Genomic DNA, 20,009 nt, shown 5'->3' with positions numbered 1-20,009 from the left:
AATTATGTTGGTTTTGAACTTTTTTCAATAGGGCAGATAAGTATGCCTGCGCAGAAGCGCAATGCCAGAGAGCCATGAAGCAAGCAGGAGGGCAGCATCGCAAGAAGATGGGAGGCGCCGGACCCGGACCTGCAACACCCATCGGACCGGACCGCCCTTCAGGTGAGTATAATAAAACTTATTTTTCTTATCTTTCAGGTCGGATCGGGGGCTTATCTACAGCATTATAGAATGCTGTAGATAAGCCCTGAAAGGCAATTGTCGCATCTTATAGCTGCCAAAACTGCTGACAGGTTCCCTTTAATACAGTCCCTTAGTATAAAGTGTACTCACTTATTATGCATAGCACAGCCCCTTAGTATATAGTGTACTCAATTATTATGTATAGCACAGTCCCTTAGTATATAGTTTACTTGCTTATTATGTACAGCTCCATCCCTCAGTATATAGTGTAGTCACTTTTGATGTATAGCACAGTCCCTTAGTATATAGTGTACTCACTTAATATATATATAACACCATCCATAGTTACATAGTTTCCTCTTTTATCATGTATAACACCATCCCTTATTACATACTATCCTCTCTAGTTATATATGGTGCTTCCTCTGCTGTTATGTACAGTGATGTCTCTTACATAGTGTATTATTGTTATTTTGTCATTCACAGCGCCCTCTTTTATTACATAGTCCACTTTCTTGCTAGATATAAAATGACTGCTGATGGAGTAGTCGGTGACCAGACAACCAGTCCATCAGCTCCTCTCCTGAGATTATGTAATATATATATACATGTATGTGTGTAGGTGGCTATATATATATATATATACACATATATATATATATATATATATATATATATAGCTTTGCTGCCGTAAAAAGGAGGGAACACAGACACATTTCTTTTACAGGGCCCCCAAGCTGTCAGTGTCCACCCCTGCTTGAAAGTCATTGCAAAAGGGATACTTCACTTCTCACACTCACTTGTCTTCTCACCTAGAGCCATAGTCTAACAATGTACTTAGTGCACTACAGAGCTAGTTCAGACATCCACATGTCTTCCTGCTATCACTCGCTATCGCTCATCAGTATGCCTCCACACCCAAGCCACCTGTTTCCTCTCTAGCAGTTTTGTTTGTGTTTGGGATAGAGAGGTAACCCAGTGATAATTTACACTAAGTTAGGGTACCGTTACACTTAGCGATGCACCAGCGATCCCGACAACGATATGGATCGCTGCTGCATCGCTAAGTGGTCGCTAGTGAGCTGCCACACAGGCAGATCTCACCAGCGACATAGCTGGGGTCGGGGGTCGTTACTTACCTGTCAGACGCGGCGATCCTGACATCCTCCCGTCCACATCCACGCGTCGCTCGTCGGCGCCACAGGAAGCCCAGCAGGAAGCGCCCGACGAGAAATGATCTAGGACGTTCTCGCGCGACCAGCGATGAACAGCGGGGGAGCTGGTCGGAGGTAAATATCAGACATAGCGATATCGCTAGCAAAATCGGTGACGTTACAGCGATATTGCTAGCGATATCGCTATGTGTAACGGGGGCATTACTGTTGGCAATATCACTGCTTTGATGCTAAGGGATACCAGCGATGAGACGATCTTGAATCATCCAGAACTTGGTTATTCTAAGGATATAACTCAGGAAAAACTCTGACTGTCACTGGAATTTGGGGAGTCAAACCTGTCCTGCTAATGGTACAGGATTACCTTGACTGGGGTGCAAGAGATAATTAAACTATGAGAGGGGTGTCTGAGGGGTGTCTGAGAATGTTCCCACCAATGTCTTATTAGGTACTGATCTATTTCTTTACCAGTATGTTGTTGAAATGCATAATTTTGATAGTGTAATTTGTTCCCTTCTTAACTGCGCCAAATCCTACACTACTGTAGAAATGTCTGATTATATTATTTTGATATCTAACTATTTGTAACCTGTTAATATAGGAAGACACTGCTTAAGTAAAGTAGTCATTACGCTTTTTAACAAAACGTAATGATCTACAGACATGCCAGGATGATGTTAAACTTGTAAGCTTGCAGCACCAGAAGATCCACCTAACCTATAAAACCAAGGGCCAGATTACATAACAGCCATGGACCATAGTCAGTGTCCATAATCCTCAGAACAGTCTGCTTTCTGAACACTCAATTCCAATCACTAAGGAGGAAAAGGAGGCCAGTGAGACTGTTCTTTTAATTTCTTCCCAAAACACTCTAGAGTAATCTGTGATAGATTATGACATAAGATTCAGAGAAAAGATGCCAACACTTTTATGGTTGGTGCAGCAGAACATGGTACAGGGCCAAGCCTGCCAGAAGCAGTGGTATGACTGCAATGCCAGAGAACAAGTTTATGAAGTTGGTCAGAAAGTATGGGTGTAAGTTCCCATGACCCAAAATAAACTACAGGCTTCTTGGGAAGGCCCATATCTTATCATGCAAGTAAAAAGCAGAAGGGTTTCCTTGTTAATATGATAAGGACCTATACCTATCGAATAGCTAAGCTACACGAGACACTCCACCTCTTTCCCCTTCCTAGCAACTTTCACTGGTACGTCTGGGGGGGATCAAGCTAGCTGCCCTCAATGTAGACAATGGGAACCATCTTCTGATTAGGCTTATTCTGACTACATGACTCAGTTTCAAGCATAGAGCACAGTGAAACACTGTCTCTTTTAAGCCGTACTCACATGTAGAGATGTCCTCAGATAGTTTTAACTTGAATGTAGGAGGCATGTATGAAGATTCCAGGAGAAGGTTTATTTTCCAGCTAAATTCTTATAAATATGAACTCCTTCTTTTATTGTTGAGGATGATGTGTTTAAACAACAATGAGAAGAAATTGTCTCCACCTGCTCTAAAGGTGTCATGAATTTACTCATATAATCTAATGAGTCATCAACCAAAGAAAATGAAGTCGAGATTAGTAATATTCAAGAATCCTTGACTAAACAACTATCACCTGAGAACCTGTACAAACTTAATGAGGAGCTAGACTCCGACTTCCATAAATGGGAGAAAGAGCTTTGTCCAAGCTAAAAGCAAGAAATATCAGAGGGACTTTAATGACCATAAAGCCCAAAAAGTGTATAGATGATGGAACATGGGTACAAGAAATCATGAGACCCCCCCCCCCCACAAACCAGATCTAATTCCATCGCTTCTACCTCATCCATGGACGTTGAACCCCTGCTGGGTCTAGTGCCAGTATTAATTTGAATGAGAGATTTGGTTCCAATAGATCCATCAGCACGTACAGTTGTGGCCAAAAGTATTGACACCCCTGCAATTTTGTCAGATAATACTCAGTTTCTTCCTGAAAATTATTGCAAACACAAATTCTTTGTTATTATCTTCATTTAATTTGCCTTAAATGAAAAAACACAAAAAGAATTGTCCTAAAGCCAAATTGGATATAATTCCACACCAAACATAAAAAAGAGGGTGGACAAAAGTATTGGCACTGCTCGAAAAATCAAGTGATGCTTCTCTAATTTGTGTAATTAACAGCACCTGTAACTTACCTGTGGTACCTAACAGGTGTTGGCAATAACTAAATCACACTTGCAGCCAGTTGACATGGATTAAAGTTGACTCAACCTCTGTCCTGTGTCCTTGTGTGTACCACATTGAGCATGGAGAAAAGAAAGAAGACCAAAGAACTGTCTGAGAACTTGAGAAACCAAATTGTGAGGAAGCATGAGCAATCTCAAGGCTACAAGTCCATCTCCAAAGACCTGAATGTTCCTGTGTCTACCGTGCGCAGTGTCATCAAGAAGTTTAAAGCCCATGGCACTGTGGCTAACCTCCCTAGATGTGGACGGAAAAGAAAAATTGACAAGAGATTTCAACGCAAGATTGTGCGGATGTTGGATAAAGAACCTCGACTAACATCCAAACAAGTTCAAGCTGCCCTGCAGTCCGAGGGTACAACAGTGTCAACCCGTACTATCCGTTGGCATCTGAATGAAAAGGGACTGTATGGTAGGGGACCCAGGAAGACCCCACTTCTTACCCCGAGACATAAAAAAGCCAGGCTTGAGTTTGCCAAAACTTACCTGAAAAGCCTAAAATGTTTTGGAAGAATGTTCTCTGGTCAGATGAGACAAAAGTAGAGCTTTTTGGGCAAAGGCATCAACATAGAGTTTACAGGAGAAAAAAAGAGGCATTCAAAGAAAAAAACACGGTCCCTACAGTCAAACATGGCGGAGGTTCCATGATGTTTTGGGGTTGCTTTGCTGCCTCTGGCACTGAACTGCTTGACCGTGTACATGGCATTATGAAGTCTGAAGACTACCAACAAATTTTGCAGCACAATGTAGGGCCCAGTGTGAGAAAGCTGGGTCTCCCTCAAAGGTCATGGGTCTTCCAGCAGGACAATGACCCAAAACACACTTCAAAAAGCACTAGAAAATGGTTTGAAAGAATGCACTGGAAACTTCTACGGTGGCCAGCAATGAGTCCAGACCTGAATCTCATAGAACACCTGTGGAGAGATCTAAAAATGGCAGTTTGGAGAAGGCACCCTCCTAATATCAGGGACCTGGAGCAGTTTGCCAAAGAAGAATGGTCTAAAATTCCAGGAGAGCATTGTAAGAAACTCATTGATGGTTACCAGAAGCGGTTGGTCGCAGTTATTTTGGCCAAAAGTTGTGCAACCAAGTATTAGGCTGAGGGTGCCAATACTTTTGTTTGGCCCATTTTTGGAGTTTTGTGTGAAATGATCAATGTTTTGCTTTTTGCTTCATTCTCTTTTGTGTTTTTTCATTTAAGACAAATTAAATGAAGATAATAATACCAAAAAATTTGTGATTGCAATCATTTTCAGGAAGAAACTGATTATTATCTGACAAAATTGCAGGGGTGTCAATACTTTTGGCCACAACTGTATAAGGGAAAGTCATTCAATAAATGCAAATTAACTCCACCCTAATCTAATGAAAAGAAGAGTAAAACCACCAATTTAGAGTTAATTAATTTATCTACATATTTATCTACATATACTCTATCACATCTCCAACGGGAAGTTTTACAATTGGGTTTAACATTTATTCCTAACAATAACTTTGATTTTTTTTCACCACAGTAAAGGACCTGTATGTTTTTTCAAGGAAATTCATCTTGAAAAAGCTACACTCCAAAACCCATTCTGACTTGGACCTGAACAGCAGGGCAGAATAAGAGGCCATCCAAATTCTTGAGGAACTAAAGAGGGAGAGTTCTGGGACCTCCACAGGTAATTTTCCTACATCTATCCTTCCCAGATGCACCGCGTTCCCCCCTCTCTCTCTCCCCCCCCCCAAGTAGAAATATTCTGCAAGTTGGTCATGGAAGAGCTAAAAACAATCCCTACGAGTAGGATACATGACAACTTGAACGTACACCCTCTGGTGGAGATGCTGTCCTCCTACATCAGAGACACTACTGACATCCTTGGGTGATTGGAAGGTCTCACGCTGGAGCGGGACATGATGCTGGTCACAGCAGATGTCAAATAATTATATACATATGCAATCCTGTTTCTTGAGTATTGAGAGAGGGATGTTTTTGGGGATGACGCACATGCCGCTTCCCAGGTACATTGTTGGTACTGTTATATTGATGATCTGTTGGTCATCTGGCAGGGCAATGTGGATGACTTACATGATGTCATGATGACCCAATTAAATCAAAACAATTACAATATCAAACTTACATATAAGTTCCACAAGAAATAGATCGAATTTCTAGACATCCAGATTGTTGTGTCCAGCGATGACAGAGTTCAAACCGACATCTTCAAGAAAGAAACACACCCCATCCACTGTGCAGGCGATCTTGATAAGTCAATTCTCACACAACCTATCTTTCATAAATCTGTGCTGATTGTCATTTATTATATTATTCTCTGCGATATATCTCTGCAGATCATCTCTTATGATGCCCTCAAAAACTTTGTACACTACTGATGTCAGGCTTGCTAGATGTTAGTTACCTGGATTTTCCTTTATATAGTTCTTGAATATCAGTACCACATCAGCTATCCTTCAATCCTGTGGCACCACCCCAGTTACAAGAGAGTCTAAAAATATGGGATACAGCGGTCTAGCAATTACTGAGCTCAATTTCCTCAGTATCTGTGGATGAATGGCCTCTGAGCCAGGGGATTTGATATTGTTTAATTGCTGAGACGCAAGCATACTTCTTGTGTTAGACTAGGTTCACATTGGCATTTGAGTCCGCAGCGTATCATCCGCATATGCATGCAAAAATGCATGCAAAATGCATGTTTACACAGCGTTTTTTATGCGCATCATCTTACGCATTTGTATGGATTTTTGCATGCGTTTGCGTTGTTTATGTGCATACGTTTGATATGACATCAGACAAAAATGGGCGTGTCTCATGGGATTTCTACATGTATTTTGAATAATACATGCGTATCGAACGCATGCGTACACATGTCCTTCCAGCCAATTTTGCATTGAAAAGTCAAACGCCGCTCCTTCCCTTCCGAGCTCTGCCATGCGCCCAAACAGTGGTTTACCTGCATATATGGGGTATCTGTGTACTCAGGACACATTTTACAACAACTTTTGGGGCCCAATTTCTTCTGTTACCCTTGGTAAAATAAAACAAATTGGATCTGAAGTAAATTTTTTGTGAAAAAAGTTAAATGTTCATTTTTTTAATCATTCCAAAAATTCCTGTGAAGCACCTGAAGGGTTAATAAACTTCTTGAATGTGGTTTTGAGCATCTTCAGGGGTGCAGTTTTTAGAATGGTGTCACTTTTGGGTGTTTTCCATCATATAGAGCCCTCAAAGTGACTTCAAATGTGATGTGGTCCATAAAAAAAAATGGTGTTGTAAAAATGAGAAATCGCTGGTCAATTTTTAACCCTTATAACTTCCTAACAAAAAAAATTTGGTTCCAAAATGGTGCTGATGTAAATTAGACATGTGGGAAATGTTATTTATTTACTATTTTTGTGACATAATGCTCTGTTTTAAGGGCATGAATATTCAAAGTCGGAAAATTGCGAAATTTTCAAAATTTTTGCCAAATTTTCATTTTTTTCACAAATAAACGCAAGTCATATCAAAGAAATTTTACCACTATCATGAAGTACAATATGTCACAAGAAAACAATGCCAGAATGACCGGGATACATGGAAGCATTCTAGAGTTATTACCTCATAAAGAGACAGTGGTCAGAATTGTAAAAATTGGCCTGGTCATTAAGGCTATGTGCACATGGTGCGGATTCTGCTGCGGATCCGCAGCGTTTCTGGCCCTGCGGGTCCGCAGCAGATTTAGGAGCGTTGTACAGTACCATTGTTTTCAATGGTAAACTGAATAACGCTGTGCATATGCTGCAGATTTTTCCGCGGGTTATAATCCGCAGCATGTCAATTCTTTGTGCGGAATTCACAGCGGTTTCTCACCTTCTCCATTGTAGAGGTGTGAAACTGCAGGGCTAAATCACAGCCTAAGCCGCAGGTCTTTTTGAGCTGCAGATTTTTCCAAATCTGAGCGGAAAAATCCGCAGCTCAAAAAATTACGTGTGCACATAGCCTAACATGCAAACCACCCTTGGGGGTAAAGGGGTTAATGTTGCTGGCTATTTGTTTCTCTTTAGGCAACTTTACTGGCTTGATTTCTTCTTGAGATTTCTTATTTAGATCTTTATCCTTCTAAAATGGTACTTCTGTTTTCTCAGATTTCAGGACTTTGAGTGCCCTTTGTTTTTGTCTTATTAAACTTCTTACTGTCTTATTTATCGATAATGGTTTGTTTTTATTCCTTGACATTTTATTACCAGACAGTATAAGTTTTCTACAGGATTCTAGTAGTATTTCCTTAAACATGCCCCATTTATGTTTAGTATCCTTAGTTACCATGACATGGTCTCAGTCTACTCAATTAAGCGCTTTCCTTAGTTTGTTGAAATCAGCTTTCCAAAATTCCAGGTTTTTGCATTTCCCCTTTTAAGTGTTTCATTGATAATTACATTGAAACGCACCATGGTCACTGCTTTCCAAATGCTCCTTGACCTTTAGATCTGAAATTGTATGTGGCCTATTTGACAGGACCAAATCCAGCAGATTACCTCCCCTGGTTGGTTCATCTACCAGCTGACATAGGTAATTGTCCTAAACTGTGTATAAGAACTTGCAGCTGTTAGCATAACCAGAAGATTCTATGTCCAATTGAATGTTTGGATAGTTAAATCCCCCATAATAAGGAACCTATTATTATTTGCTGCCTTTTTAATTTGTAGCTGCATTTCACCCTCCACCTGTTCTGCTATATTAAGAGTCTTATAGCAAACTCCAATTAGCAGTTTTTCATTATTGCTATCACCATGTACATTTACCCATGCTGATTCTACATTGTTGCAGATCCCCCAATGTCATCATTGAGCACAGGTTTTAAGTAAGATGTTACAAAAATACACACCCCTCCACCTTTTTTTATCTGTCCTGTCCTTTCTAAATGTATTGTAACCCTCTACGCTTGTCACCCAGTCATGGCTTTCATCCGGCCACGTTTCTGTAATGCCCACCACTAGAGTTGAGCGAAACAGGTCGAAAAATTTCAAAAGTCGCCGACTTTTGGCAAAGTCGGGTTTCATGAAACGAAACCCGACCCTAGGATGAGGTCGGCCACGAGGTCGGCGACTTACGCGCCAAAGTCGCGTTTCAAAAGTTTGTTTTGCGCTCTTTTTCAGCCAATCAGGATCCACGGACACTGTGGGCAACGTGATGACATAGACAGGGGTCACCACCAGCTTTCAGAAGGGCATGCAAGTGATTGGCTTGCTTTGGTGGGCGTCACAGGGGTTATAAAAGGGCGTGCACGCCGACCGCCATCTTACTTCTGCCGATCTTAGCATAGGGAGAGGTTGCTGATTCTGTAGGGAGAGCGTTAGGCAGGGAAGAAGAAAAAAAAACTGCTTCTGCTGCTAGCGATTTTGCCTGTACAACACACCAGTCACTGTGTGTGCAGTGCAAGGGGAGGCTATATTGTGGTGGATCAGCGGTGTTGGTTGTTAGGCTGCCTTCTAAGGCTTCCTGACAGCTGCATTGCTGTTTACCCACTGCTCTGCAAACTGCTTTTTTAAAAGCAATCCCAATTTTTTTTTTTGTCCTGCTGAGGTACTGAGCGTGCATTTTTTCACACCATACAGCGTCAGTGGGCCTCACACAATCCAAAAGTGTCCAGTGTCCACTAGTGTCTGCAGAAATTCAAAATCTCCCTTATCCTGTAGTCACTTTTTTCACACCTGTGCCATCGAGCCTGTGACATAGCGCTCTGATATTCAGTGGGCCTCACACAATCCAAAAGTGTCCAGTGTCCACTAGTGTCTGCAGAAATTCAAAATCTCCCTTATCCTGTAGTCACTTTTTTCACACCTGTGCCATCGAGCCTGTGACATAGCGCTGTGATATTCAGTGGTCCTCACACAATCCAAAAGTGTCCAGTGTCCACTAGTGTCTGCAGAAATTCAAAATCTCCCTTATCCTGTAGTCACTTTTTTCACACCTGTGCCATCGAGCCTGTGACATAGCGCTCTGATATTCAGTGGGCCTCACACAATCCAAAAGTGTCCAGTGTCCACTAGTGTCTGCAGAAATTCAAAATCTCCCTTATCCTGTAGTCACTTTTTTCACACCTGTGCCATCGAGCCTGTGACATAGCGCTGTGATATTCAGTGGTCCTCACACAATCCAAAAGTGTCCAGTGTCCACTAGTGTCTGCAGAAATTCAAAATCTCCCTTATCCTGTAGTCACTTTTTTCACACCTGTGCCATCGAGCCTGTGACATAGCGCTCTGATATTCAGTGGGCCTCACACAATCCAAAAGTGTCCAGTGTCCACTAGTGTCTGCAGAAATTCAAAATCTCCCTTATCCTGTAGTCACTTTTTTCACACCTGTGCCATCGAGCCTGTGACATAGCGCTCTGATATTCAGTGGGCCTCACACAATCCAAAAGTGTCCAGTGTCCACTAGTGTCTGCAGAAATTCAAAATCTCCCTTATCCTGTAGTCACTTTTTTCACACCTGTGCCATCGAGCCTGTGACATAGCGCTCTGATATTCAGTGGGCCTCACACAATCCAAAAGTGTCCAGTGTCCACTAGTGTCTGCAGAAATTCAAAATCTCCCTTATCCTGTAGTCACTTTTTTCACACCTGTGCCATCGAGCCTGTGACATAGCGCTCTGATATTCAGTGGGCCTCACACAATCCAAAAGTGTCCAGTGTCCACTAGTGTCTGCAGAAATTCAAAATCTCCCTTATCCTGTAGTCACTTTTTTCACACCTGTGCCATCGAGCCTGTGACATAGCGCTCTGATATTCAGTGGGCCTCACACAATCCAAAAGTGTCCAGTGTCCACTAGTGTCTGCAGAAATTCAAAATCTCCCTTATCCTGTAGTCACTTTTTTCACACCTGTGCCATCGAGCCTGTGACATAGCGCTATGATATTCAGTGGGCCTCACACAATCCAAAAGTGTCCAGTGTCCACAAGTGTCTGCAGAAATTCAAAATCTCCCCTGTCCTATAGACACCTTGTACCTTGTTTTACATTACTATATAGTTTGTTGGATTTTGTCTACATTTCTACCAAAAATGAGGAAGGCTGGTGGAAGAGGCCGTGGAATTGGGCGGGGGTTGGCAGCTGGTAATGATGGTGTTGGTGTTGGATCTGATGGTAGTGGCAAAAGCAAAATAGGACCGAATGCAGGAGGTGTTGAGCCTGCGTCATCGTCTGGCTCCACAAGGCCTCGAAGGCTTAGTTTTCTAGGAGTTGGCAAACCGCTTTTAAAGCCAGAGCTTCAGGAAAAAGTTTTGTCTTACATTGCTGACTCAGCCTCCAGCTCTATCGCCTCCTCTTCTGAAGTTGTAAAAAATAAAAGCACTGAGTCGTCATTGGAGGCTCATGTTCATGAACCACACCTTTCCTTGTGTCCTTCACCCCAACCAAGATTGAAGGATGACGCAGGCCATACTACTGATTACTCCATGGAGCTGTTTTCACATACCATGCCTGGATTATCAAGTGAAATGGTGAATTACCCAGGCCAAGATGAATCTGACATGGAGTGCACTGATGCACAGCCGCTGATAGATGATTCTGCTGGTACATTCACTCAGAGCACTACATTGTCCTCGCAGTGTACAGAGCCAGATTCTGACCCTGATGAGACTCAGGTGCCCCTTCCCGCACACTATACCACCATACACGGTGACACAGACGAAGGTGCACATGACATTGAAGAGGAGGTGATGGATGACCCAGTTGTTGACCCAGATTGACATCCATTGGGGGAAGAGGGTGCTGCTTCCAATAGCTCAGATGAGGAGGAGCATCCACAGCAGACATCGACATTGCAACAGCTGTTATCTGGCAGGCCCGGAGCACTCCAAAGACAGGTTCCAAAAATCAAAAGAGTTGCTGGACAGCTTGTCCAGACGGTCAAAAGATCACAGCGTGCTAGGCCGCAAAATGTCTGCCAAAGTAGGAAGTGTGCAGTGTGGCACTTTTTTGAACAAAATCCTCATGATCAGGCCAAGGTTATCTGTAAGAAGTGCGCAAAGACCTTTAGCCGAGGGAAAAATCTGAAAAATTTGAATACCAGTTGCATGCTTAGACATTTAACCAGCATGCACTTGCAAGCGTGGACACAACACCAAACCTCAAGTGCCACATGTGCAACTGATCACAAAGAAGGTAGTCAACAACGCTACATTGTTTCCCCCACTGTAAGCCCACCGGTTAGCACAGCAGCAAATGTTGAGGTGTCGTTGCAAGGCCACAGCAGTCAGGGAATCCCACTGTTATATCAACGAAATACTGAATCTAGGCCATCAGAAAGAACACCAACTCCATCACCATCATCAACCCTCTCTCAGTCCGCCCTGTCCACCGCTACTTCCACCATATGCAGCTCTCAAGTCCAGCTCACCCTCCCAGACACTATGAGTAGGTCAAGAAAGTACTCAGTCTCTCATCCGCGTACAATGGGTTTGAACGCCCACATTGCCAAACTAATCTCGTTTGAGATGATGCCCTATCGGTTGGTGGAAAGCGCAGCTTTCCGCGAACTCATAGCCTATGCAGTACCACGCTATGACCTACCCAGTCGCCACTTCTTCTCTCGCAAAGCCATCCCAGCCCTCCACCATCATGTAAAAGACCGCATTGTCCATGCACTCAAGCAGTCAGTGAGTGGAAAGGTGCACCTCACAACTGATGCATGGTCCAGTCGGCATGGCCAGGGCCGTTACGTGTCCATCACTGCACACTGGGTTAATGTGGTGGATGCAGGGTCCACAGGGGACAGCGGTGGTGGGACAGTGCTGCCTAGCCCACGGTATAGGAAACAGTTTGTTGTAGGCGTTCGACCCTCCTGCTCCTCCAGAAGCGAAAGCTCGTCCACAGAGCGCAGTCGTACGAGCACTCCATCTGCAGCTGCCACTGTTGCACACGAGGTGTCCCCCTATCGAGCAGCTAGTGGAAAGCGTCAGCAGGCTGTGTTGCAGATGATGTGTTTGGGCGACAGACACACCGCCGAGGTGCTGGCCGAGTACTTGAAGCGACAAACTGAGTCATGGCTGGGCAGTGTACATCTTGAGGCAGGCAAGGTAGTTAGTGATAACGGCCGTAATTTTGTGGCAGCCATTGCCCTTTCAAAACTCAGCCACATACCTTGCTTGACTCACACCTTGAACCTGGTGGTGCAGTGCTTCCTCAAATATTATCCGGAGTTAACAGCCCTGCTCCAGAAGGTGCGAAGACTGTGCGCGCACATCCGCCGGTCGCCTGTACACTCCGTTCGTATGCAGAAGCTGCAGCGATTGCTCCACCTTCCCAACCACCGCCTCATTATCGACATTCCAACAAGGTGGAACTCCACCCTGCACATGGTGGAGCGGCTGTGCGAGCAGAGGCAGGTCATAATGCATTTGTGGGAGGATACACGGCCAGGCACTTTGAGAGCAGACATGGAGTTGACAGGTGTGCAGTGGTCGAAGCTGAAAGACCTCTGTAAAGTCCTTCAGTGTTTTGAGGAATGCACACGGCTGGTAAGCGCAGACGACGCCATCCTAAGCATGAGCATCCCACTTATGCGTCTGCTCATGCAAACTTTGACGCACCTTAAGGAGCAGGCGTCTGCAGCCAATGTTGATGAGGAGGAAGAGGAGGAGGGAATCCTTGATGACATTCAGCCATTGTCTGCTCAGGGACCTCTCCTGGACGAGGTGGAGGAAGAAGAGGAGGAGGAGGAGGATGATGGGGATGATTACTTAGGGGAGGAGGATGCATCTCGTGGGGCAAGTGAAAATGTTGGCGTGGCAAGGTCTGGTACAGGGTTTGTGCGTGACAGGAGGGATGTGGATTTGCCAGAAAGTGCTCCTCCACCCAGCACTCGCAGTGCATCATTGACACCGGGAACATTGGCCCACATGTCAGATTATGCCTTGCAGATCCTAAAAAGGGACCCCCGCATTGCCAAAATGATGAACGATGACGACTACTGGTTGGCCAGCATCCTGGATCCACGCTATAAAGGCAAATTACAAAACATCATGCCACAGGAGAACCTTGACCTAATATTGGCTAATAAACAAGCAACTCTGGTAAATCGGTTGCTTGAGGCATTCCCAGCACACAGCAGCGGTGATGGTTCTCACACGAGCCGTACGGGCCGGGGGCAGCTTGGCAGAGGTGTTCATGGTGCACACAGCAGAAGTGGCGTTGGAGACAGGGGTTTCATGACAATGTTGTGGACTGATTTTTCACGGACCGCTCACACAACTGGTAATACTGCATCGATGGAAAGTGACAGGAGACAGCAGTTGTCAACTATGGTTACAAACTACTTTTCCTCCCATATCGATGTTCTCCCACACAGGTCATTCCCCTTTGACTATTGGGCCGCTAAACTGGACACCTGGCCTGAATTGGCACAATATGCCTTACAGGAGCTCGCTTGCCCAGCTGCAAGTGTGCTATCGGAAAGAGTCTTCAGTGCAGCTGGATCAATCCTGACAGAAAAAAGGACCCGTCTGTCAACCCAAAATGTGGATGATCTAACCTTCATTAAAATGAACCATGCATGGGTTTCCAAGGATTTTGTCCCACCTTCCCCTGATGACACATAGGGTGACAGAAAAATGGCTTGCTTTGGTCCACCTCTTCCTGGGACTTGACCTATTTCGCCTTTTGCATCAGCTGAATGTCCAACATCAACATATGCCACTTTCTAAAACTCCCTAACTGTGCTGCCTCCCCCCCCCCATGGCCGGGGTCACCACCTAGCGCACAACACCGTGCGAGTGCCGTTGCCCTGGACAGGTGGGTAGGCCGACTCTTGGGCGCGGGCACTGGCACAGGGTCCCTCATAGTGCAATCAAGTGTCTCTGACGGTGGTGGTGCACACCCGCCGTCAGACACACCGCCGTACTATGAGGGGCCCAGTGCCAGTACCGACGCCCACGAGTGGGCCCCCCTTGATTGGGCAGGGCCCCAACATTTGCAATCTTTACCTCTCCCTGCTCCTCCGCTGTGTAGTCTGGGCCGTCAAATCCATACTGTGCCTGACACCGTCTGAGCCTGCCTCCTGATGTATAGACATATATTTTGAATGTGTACGCTATCCATACATGTTATCCGGGGATACGGTACCCTTTCTCACCTTTGTGCAATCACGTGCAAGCCATACTGGGCCTAACACCATCTGAGCCTGCCTCCTGATGTATAGACATATATTTTGAATGTGTACGCTATCCATACATGTTATCCGGGGATACGGTACCCTTTCTCACCTTTGTGCAATCACATGCAAGCCATACTGGGCCTAACACCGCCTGAGCCTGCCTCCTGATGTATAGACATATATTTTGAATGTGTACGCTATCCATACATGTTATCCGGGGATACGGTACCCTTTCTCACCTTTGTGCAATCACGTGCAAGCCATACTGGGCCTAACACTGTCTGAGCCTGCCTCCTGATGTATAGACATATATTTTGAATGTGTACGCTATCCATACATGTTATCCTGGATACGGTACCCTTTCTCACCTTTGTGCAATCACGTGCAAGCCATACTGGGCCTAACACCGTCTGAGCCTGCCTCCTGATGTATAGACATATATTTTGAATGTGTACGCTATCCCTACATGTTATCCTGGGATACGGTACCCTTTCTCACCTTTGTGCAATCACGTGCAAGCCATACTGGGCCTAACACCGTCTGAGCCTGCCTCCTGATGTATAGACATATATTTTGAATGTGTACGCTATCCATACATGTTATCCTGGGATACGGTACCCTTTCTCACCTTTGTGCAATCACATGTAATCCATACTGGGCATGAGAACGGCTGGCGAGCTGTTAAGCAAGCTACAGCACCTGTGGTTTGCACACGTAAGTTTTTCATTTTTTCAGGAATGACGGTTAGGCCTAATTCCGGAACTGCGGTTGACCTGCACTTACTGGGAAATCATCGTTCACGGGTAATAATTGTAATCAGTGATCCCCATCACTAACGTTGTTCAGTGGGTTATCTGCACCTGTAAGCGACAAACGCTGGCCTTTTCAGTGTAGCGCACATGCAGCCACGGACATGTAAGGGCATGACACACCAGTTATTGGCCAATCTCATGTGCCAGAGCCTCACGTGTCCCTCTAGTAAGCCGGACTCGGACCGCGGGGCATGACGGAGTCTCGTTCGTTAACGGAATTAAGCTTGCAATGTGTGCATCTGTTCTGTAGCTGGCATGGTTGAGGTTTCCCAGGTGGAGTCGAATTTAACCGTAGGCTCCACTCCTGGTGATGCCCTTCTGGACATTCCTTTAAGGTTCAGCTTTGCAACCATACTGCCCACGTAAAACAAACACTTTGCCTTCATGAACGCTGTTTGGAGGGTCATGACTCGTGGGAATAACGCCGCCCAATCAGTTAACCTGCTAGAGAGATCCTTCGTTGCTCCCAAGCATGACATCACACTCCCTAGGAGGAAGGTAATGCCACTGTGGCGACCGTAATCCTGGGGGCGACACAAGTGCACTGATGCCCAGCCACTGCTCGATGAATCTGCTGGTACATTGACCCAGACCACTACATTCCCCTCGCACGCTACACGGCCTGAATCTGACCCTGATGAAACTCAGGTTACCCTTCCCATATACAGTTCCATCTTACACGGTGACAAAGAGGAAGCTGCAGATGAAAGTGCAGGTTCGGCCCACCCGCCATCAGACACACCACCGTACTATCAGGGGCCCTGTGCCAGTGCCGTCGCCAATGAGTGGGCCCCCCCTGCTTGCTCAGGATCACAGCACTTGCAAGGTTGAAATACTGTGCAGTGAGATGGAAGATGGGGACGACGAGGAGTCCAGACTAGTACAGGGATTCCCTAGCGAGGAGACTTATTTGATTGTTTTCAATGTTGGGACAGCAATTTTTGGGGAGCACTATACTCTGGAGAATGATAGATGGGGCCCACCATACACTGGAACATTCCAAAGGTGGACATCAGACACTGGAGCAGCATTTACAGGGCCCATTATACACTAGAGCATTAGAAATGGGGCCTATTATGTTTGGAGCATTATTTGGGCCCATAAGACAGTGGAGCTTCATCCATGGGGACTAACATATACTGTAGCATTATGTGGAGCTCATCATATACTGTTTCAAACATTATATGGGACCAATGATTCTGTATGGAGAAATAGATGGGCCTCGTCATGAGATGTAAAACGTGAAGTATTTTTCATTGTACTATACCGCTATTTCTCTGCCGTATCGGAGCATGATGAGTTGTGGTATGTGTTAAAGGGGCGCTCTTTCACCCAGGGCACATGAAAACCTGGAGCCAGCCCTACCCCCCCACAACTTTAGCCAAATAACCCCCATTTTTCAGTGCGTAACTTGTATTATGAAGTTAATTAAGGTTGACAAGCTTAAGTAAGAAGAATTGATGCTTTTGGCATTCAAATGGGCACTGTAGGTGTGTTTCCTGTCCTCCTCTCACTGCCGACTTTTATTCCCCATTGACTTACATTGGGTTTCGTGTTTCGGGACGACCCGACTTTTCCCTATAATCGGCCTATCTTGCTCGACCCGACTTTTGGAAAAGTCGGGTTTCACGAAACGAAACTCGACCCTAAAAAACCAAAAGTCGCTCAACTCTACCCACCACATCATATACTGTGCACGACATAAGTCTCCAGTTCATTTATTTTGTTTGCGAGGCTTCTTGCATTTTCCAGCAGACATTTAATACCATTGGTTCTTTGTTACGCCTACTCAGCTCCCTACTTTCCTTGCATATCCCAGCCCCCCTAAATCCTCATTAACTCCCATTGTCTATCTATCCCCTTATAAGCACAACTACCCGCTCTCCAGATCCTAGTTTAAAAGCTCCTCCATCAGTCAGACAGTTTTTTTCCCAAGCACAGATGCACCCTCTATTGAGGTGCAACCTGTCCCTACATTAGGGTCTGTAGCCAACAGAGAATTCGGCCCAGTTCTTCATGAACCCAAACTCTTCCTTCCCACACCAATTTCTAAGCCACTTAGTTATCTACCTAAGCTCCCACTGTCTTTCTAGTGATGCTCATGGCACCAGCAGTGTTTCTGAAAACACCACCTTTGTAGTCCTAGTCTTCAGCTTCTCTTCTAGTTCACTGTAATAATTTTTAAGGACCTTCCACCTCCCTCTAACTTTGTCATTGGTAATGATGTGCACCTTGACCTCTGGGCTTTTCCAAGCCCCTCCCAGCGGTCTGTCTATCCGATCCACAATATGTCGAACCCGAGCACCCGGCAAACAACACACTGTTCGGCATTCACGGTCTTGGCAGCAGAGGACCCTGTCTGTCTGCCTAATTATAGAGTCCCCTACCACCAACATCGATCTGGCTTTTGCTGCACTCCTATTTCCCTCCTTCCTACAGCGGTCATTTTCTTGGTTGCTAGGAGCAACATCCTGCTGTAATGATTCCAGTCCTGGGCCTGCTTTCATAATATCAGCCAAACGGGCATGTTTACTAGGTCGTGCCAGATCAGTACTGGGCTTCCTGGCACTTTTTCCCCTACCTTCTTCTAACTGTTATCCCGCTACCTACTTCTGGGTCCTGATCTTCCCCACCTCTGCCTTCCTCCATATCAGTGACCCCAGTCAGCACATGCTCAGTGAGCTCTAAACTCCTTTTCAGGTTTGCAATGCTCCTGAGTGTTGCAAGCTGCACATTTATATCCATTACCTGGGCTTCCAAACATGTAACATGCTAACATTGAGGGCAGATATATTCACCCTCAAATGGCTGTTCAAGGCATGCATACATCTCACAAGACATACACCTGGTAGCATGTCCATGGAGCACATGTTAAATGGGGATAAACAGTAAAGATAAAAGAAGAAACACAATGGAAAGCACCAAACTAAGCTCTTATGTTAAACTATGATTTTGTGTTTAACTATGCACTTATCACTGCACTTTAATACCGCCTCTGCTTCGCTCTGCCTGCAGCACTTCTTAGACTGGTATATTTAGTCCTCCAGGCATCACAGTAACTTTGGTGCCAATTTTACTCATTTCCCAGTGTGAAAATGTAAGATCTGGGGCTAAAACAAAAGTTTGGTGGTAAAAATGTAGTGTTTTTCTTCTTCACTGCCCAATGGCATAAGAATTCTGTGGCACACCTTTGGTGTCAATATGATCATTGCACCCCTAGATGAATTCATTGAGAGGTGTAGTTTGTAAATGGGGTCACTTATCGGGGGCTCTGCTGTTCTTGCATCTCATGGGTTCTTCCATTATGACATGACACCCTAAAATCATTCCAGCAAAATCTGAACTCCAACATGGCGCTTCTTCCCTTCTGAGCTTTGCACTATGCCTCAAAAGTAGTTTTCAACCACATATGGAATATCTGCAAACTCAGGACAAATTGCATATCAAATTTTGGGGTCCATTTTCTCCTGCTATCCTTGTAAAAATGAAACAACTGGGTACTAAAGCAACACTTTTGTGGTAAAAAAAATTTTTTTTTCATTTTCACATATCAATGTGGTAAAATTTTGTGAAGCACCTGTGGGTTCAAGGTGCTCACCACACATCTAGATAAATTCTTTGAGGGATCTAGATTGCAAAATTTAGACACTTGTGGGGGTTTTCTATTGTATTGGCACATCAGGGGCTATCCAAATGTGACACAGCACCTGCAGACCATTCCATCAAAGCCTGCATTCCAAAATGTCGCTTTTTCTTTTCTGAGCCCTGCTTTGCGCCCAAACAGTGGATTACCCCCACATATATGGGGTATCAGCGTACTCAGGACAAATTGCACAACAAATTGTAGGTTCCATTTTCTACTGTTACCCTTGTGAAAATGCAAGAATTGGGGCTAAAATAATATTTTTGTGAGAAAAATTTGATTTGTTTTAAATTTTCACTGCTCAATGTTATAAACTTTAATGAAGCACCTGGGGGTTCAAGGTATTCAACATACATCTAGATAAGTTTACTGAGGTGTCTAGTTTCCAAAATGGGGTCACTTGTGGGGGATTTCTACGGTTTAGGCACATCAGAAGCTCTCCAAACGCAACATGCCATCCATTAATTATTCCAGCCAATTTGACAGTCAAAAAGTCAAATGGTGCTCCTTTCTTGGATTCACTTTTGGTCATTTTCCATCATATAGGCCCCTCAAAGTCACTTCAAATGTGATGTGGTCCCTAAAAAAATGGTTTTGTAAATTTTGCTGTAAAAATAAGAAATTGCGCATCAATTTTAACCCTTATAACTTACTAATAAAAAAATATGTTTCCAAAATTGTACTGATGTAAAGTAGACATGTGGGAAATGTTATTTATTAACTATTTTGTGTGATATAACTCTCTGAGTTAAAGTGAACATTTCAGCAGAATTTTGGTATGTATACCACAGGCATTGTCAGGTTGGCACTGTTATATTGATTAAAATTATAC

The sequence above is a fragment of the Dendrobates tinctorius genome, unplaced genomic scaffold (assembly GCF_039654945.1).
Source record: "Dendrobates tinctorius isolate UK_male_01 unplaced genomic scaffold, ASM3965494v1 ptg000004l, whole genome shotgun sequence".
NCBI lineage: Eukaryota > Metazoa > Chordata > Amphibia > Anura > Dendrobatidae > Dendrobates > Dendrobates tinctorius.
The sequence above is the reverse complement of the archived record's forward strand: the minus strand, read 5'-3'. Positions refer to the sequence as shown.